This window comes from Brassica oleracea, chromosome C1 (genome assembly GCF_000695525.1).
Source record: "Brassica oleracea var. oleracea cultivar TO1000 chromosome C1, BOL, whole genome shotgun sequence".
Lineage (NCBI taxonomy): Eukaryota > Viridiplantae > Streptophyta > Magnoliopsida > Brassicales > Brassicaceae > Brassica > Brassica oleracea.
This window is the reverse complement of record NC_027748.1, coordinates 17,648,190-17,653,251: the sequence shown is the minus strand read 5'-3', so window position 1 is coordinate 17,653,251 and position 5,062 is coordinate 17,648,190. Positions and strand designations below refer to the sequence as shown.

Below are 5,062 nucleotides of genomic sequence, written 5' to 3'. Positions count from 1 at the left end.
ATATGTGTCGACACACTTATATATATATATATAGTTTCTTTTAGTTCCAGACATGGTATAAATCAATTTGAGATTTCATTATCTAGGACCTTAATAACCTTATAACTTGGCGTCCCAAGCTATATGGTATGGTACCTAGTTGTTCAGCTGGCCAGCCTTATATCTCAATGTCTGGAATGGTTTTCTTTGATAAAACTCGGATTTTATCTCATGCACCTTTCTTTCTTTCCGAGGTTCCTTGGAATTTATGGAACTTTATTTGGAACATTTATTTGATCTATCTTATATAAACTTTGTAGCAACTTGGTTGTGTCTTTAAGACATCAAAACCGTGTGGTGCTAAGCTGGGATGACATAGTCATTCTTACTCTCGGGTCAATGTGTCTGGCATTTTATTTTACTATCATTGTAGCATATGGACGTCTATAAATTATTTTCTAGTCCGAGGATCTTTGCCAAGACATTGATGGTTGATACCAGATGGTAGATAACATTCTTTATCATTCTTTATACCAGCTTATTACTTTTCTCCTTTCATTGTTGGATATTCGGATTCATAAACCTTATGTAATCACCACATTGCTCCAAAACATGCATGAACCTGTAAAGACTCTAAAAAGTCTCCAAAACATAATAAATAGATTCTAAAACACTTATATATCATGGCTGAAAACTGGTAAAATTCATGGTATATCAATATATGTGGTCTCTATGGACGGATTTGTGCAGGTACTTCAGAAGCATCTAAAGCTAAAAAGAGGGAGATTGAAGACTTGGTAGACGCTTTGGGGAACATACCATTAATGGGCATTTGGTAAATATTGCGTAGAAGACTAGGATTAGCCGATTGGCTATTGGGTATATATTATTCATGGTCGACCTATGTATTAGGATTGTCACATGAATTGTATTCTTAGCGTAAGAGTGGTTTCATAAGCTTGTAAGCGAGTGAAAGTACTAAGGCTTAATGGGAGAGGTTCTAAGGTCTTGTATTCGACTTTAGTACGAGTAGGCTAGAATGGTCTTGATCTGTGTGATCCAAATTACCTTGAAAGTGTGCATTTCAAAAACTTTAGTATAAATATACTTTCAATAAAAGTTAATGGTTTTCATATTTTACTTTAGTTTCACTTTAAATTTTAGAGTATAAAAAAGAAACCGATTTTTATTTTAAAAAAAAAACGTATTTAAAACAGTTACAAATAGAACTAAACGAATCATTCAATATTTTTTTTATCTTATTTTGATGTGTTGGTGTTCAGTTTCTTTTCGATAAAACTGATAAAAGTTTGTTTTAATTGTTATTTTTGAGTGTTAAACTACTAATTTTACATGTTTAGTTTTGGGCTCAAATAGCTATTTTTTAGTATTTGTCACAAAAATAGCTCTCAAAAAAGAAAATGACCACAATAGTTCATTTTTATTTTGAATTTTTTAATATTTATTTATTTAATAAAATTTGAAACTCTGTCCCTAAAACTCCACCCTTTAACTCTAAATCCTAAGTTTAGATTAGTTAACTATAGGGTAAAAATACAACTTATATGGTCATTTTCTTCAATGAAGGTTATTTTTGTGATAAAGACTTAAAAAAAGATATTATAGGAAATTTCTCTGTTCCAGAAAATGTGACTATTTTTTTTAGTTTTGATAGAAAAAGAAAAAAAATTCAATATTTATTTATTAAATAAAACAATTTAAATGCTTGCAAAACTAGCCTGTGCTATGCACGGAGATAATACTAGTTAAAAATATTTTTTTAAAAAGAAATGGCACTGTAAATAATTAAAAAAGGCTGCTAGTATAGATGAGAGAGAGAGGGAGAACATTTTTTCCCCCAAATCAGAAAAAAAAATCTCTAAAGAACGCTCAACCTTCGTAGGTGTTTACGACTCTTCCAAACTTTGCAGAAACGGATCCAATTCATTCAACATAGTAAGTGTTTCAACCTCTCCCTCTCTCTGTAAATCATAATTTCTTTGAGGAATTTTTATCGCAATTTCGTTTTTCGGGTTTCGTTTTCTTTAGATTCCGTCCTGATTGGTTTGGGGTTTCTCGCTCGTCGTCTATGTTAGGGTTTCGTGTGAATCTTTCTTGTTCGATTGATTGTCTTGATTTAGGGTTTCGTTATTCCGTCCCGATTGGTTTGGGGTTTCTTGTGAATCTTTCTTGTTCGATTGACGTTTATAGTTCGATTGATAGTCTTGTTTTATGCAGATTGGATCCTGATTTGTTTGGTTTTTGGTACTAAACTCTGAAGAATCGATAGAAAAAAACCCCCTGTATTTCTCTTTTCATTAGGTTTCTGTTTTCTCCTAGTGTTGTTTGTTTGTTTAACCTCTCAAATTCTTATTCTTGTATTATTATGTCTCACAAGTCCTGTCGTTTTTGTTACAGTTTCTAAGCTGCATCTTTATTCTTTGTAGTTTTATTTTAGGGTTCATAATCTGTGGTTTATGGTGTATCTTCACACGAGAAGAAACGGTGTGACGAGAGGGAGATGGAAGAGCTGAAAGGCGAAAAACAACATACATGGGTCTTTATAGCAGCAGAATGTTTTTGCAGTGACTCCGTGTGAAACCTGTCATTAAGGTAAATAACTCTTTCTTATGCTCTACAGATTCCCATCAGTTTTGATGGTTTGATTTTCCACTTCAACCCCCTCCAACCAAAAAAAGATCTTAGACAGACACTAAGCTAATAGTGTTCTGTAAGATTCTTATTTTGGGAACATTGTCCCTTTGCTGCCCCTAAAGGAGACTTATTACCCACGGCTTAAAAAAAGTCTTTTAAGACAAGAAGAGACTTTACTACTAACCCACGGCTTGAGAAGATCCTGTTTTTGATTATCTGAATAGAATGGATTATAACGACCAATAGTTAAGAAGGTCTTTAAGACAAAAGACTAAAATCAAAAACTGATCCTTATTCTACTTACCCACGGCTTAGAGAAAATATATTTGGATGGAATGGGAGTATAACGATCAAGGGTTTAAGAAAGTCTTTGAGACAAAAGACTGAGAAATCAAAAACGAATGCTTATTTTACTAATACCCACGGCTTACAAGTCTATAGACAAAGACTTCATATCAAAAACAACAGATCCTTATTTCACTACCCACGGCTTACACATAAGTCTTTAGACAAAGACGTACAAGGCATGTCAGTTAAAAGAAGACCCACGGCTTACAAGTCTTAGACAAAGGTGTATAAGGCATGTCAGTTAAAAACACCCACGGGTTACATACAACTCTTTAGACAAAGACATATAAGACATGTCAGTTTACTTTGGATGGGAATAACAAACCACAAGTATAACAAACCAACAGTTTAAGAAAATCTCAAGTCAAAGACTACAAATGGGTTTCTAAGACTTGTAGAATGGTAAAAAAAAACTACCCATGGGTTTGATTTTAGAGTGCGGCTTAGATAAACAAAATGTGAACCGAGACCATTTGGATGGGAATAACACGACCAAATGGTTACAAATTCTTTAAATATCCAGTCATGTAAGTAAAGACTAATTAATTTGATTTTTTTTCCAGGCTTGCGCTTTAGGAGGTCTGAGGAGATTGCAAGTGTAGCAGACATCTGTGACAGGTAAGTCTTATGGCAAAGAAATAATCATCTCTCTTCTACAAAGATTTGAAGTGGTTTGTTGAATGGAAAAACGACGAACAACTTCAAAATACTACAAATCATATGTGATTCTTTATTGTACCACATGTACTATATAGCGACACAAAGACTGTTCAAATTTTAAAAACCGATCCAAGATTTAGGTACTGGAAGGAACATGGTAAGCATGAGGCATATGACTACATGTAAGTAAAATCTAATTAATTTGATTTTTTTTTTCAGGTTTGGGCTTTAGGAGGTCTGAGGAGATTGCAAGCGTAGCACACTTTCTGCGACAGGTAGTACATCTCTTTGAATTAGTTGAGTCTCACGTAATTATATATTTTTGAAGGTATGTGAGACTTATGTAGTTTAAATGTCTGAGAAACTTTTTACTTGTGTTATCCACTAACCATTCGTGGTCACATATAATCACGTTCCTGTAATTTTATAATTTAATTTCGGTTGTTGTATGAGTGTCCTACATTTTGCATTCTGCATCATGTCTTTACAGTTCTGGATTCTGCACTCAGCATTCTGATGTTTGCATTATGCATCATGTCTTTAGTGTTCTGCATTCTGCACCATGTCTTTACATTGTTGTATGAGTGTCCTGCATTTTGCATTCTGCATCATGTCTTTACAGTTCTGGATTCTGCACTCAGCATTCTGATGTTTGCATTCTGCATTCAGCATATGTCCTCAAATTCTGCATCATGTATCATGTCTTTGCAATCTTATAGTTAAATTTGTATGTTTGAGAAATTATGTCATTCTGCGTCATAGTTTATATATACTTATGATTATTGTAACATATTATCTAAGTGCTATTTACATGAGTTCTTAAGGTACACTGAACAAAAAAAATAGATTTGTTGTGGTACTAGTGTTTATCCATAGTCTCTTAGTCGTAAAGAGTTGATGGTTTTGGAAATCTATTGAACTATTGGTGTATTTATTTAGCATGTGCAACAGATCTTTCTTGATTTCTCTATTATGTTCTTTTAATACTATATCTATGATTGATGTAAAAAAAAGGTAAGAATTAGCAGCCGAACTCCAATGTTGTCATCTCTTTTGTTGGTGTGCATCATATGTGCTCTAATCTTCTAGGTTTTTAGGTAGGATATATTCAGTGCCTGAAATTTTATTTCGGTTTCAAAAACCGTATATTTTCTACAATAATGGTTAAGTTTTGAAGCTCTCGACCCTCTAGCAGAGATATTTATGTAAAAAAATCCAGCTTCGTATATTCAAATAAACTGTATAAATGATTGTTAAATTAAGGGTCATTTTCCAGTACATATTGTGCATTGTAGCTTGAGGTAATTTCAGTTCTAATCTCTAAATATCTCGCACCTAGTCTTTGTCTATTATTATCTACTCTATATGTAACCTTTCAAGAAGATAATATTTAATGCTGACTTTTCTGTTTAATATGGAA

The 5,062-nt window shown here is 33.1% G+C and overlaps 1 long non-coding RNA gene across 1 annotated transcript; it reads left to right on the top strand.

Annotated features, from left to right (window-relative positions):
* The first annotated feature begins 1,795 nt into the window (after positions 1-1,795).
* On the top strand, positions 1,796-4,091 carry LOC106323213. The gene is made up of 4 exons (XR_001266660.1): positions 1,796-1,935; positions 2,427-2,592; positions 3,546-3,600; positions 3,862-4,091. It is a non-coding gene; the product is annotated as an uncharacterized LOC106323213 (long non-coding RNA).
* Positions 4,092-5,062: the final 971 nt, after the last annotated feature.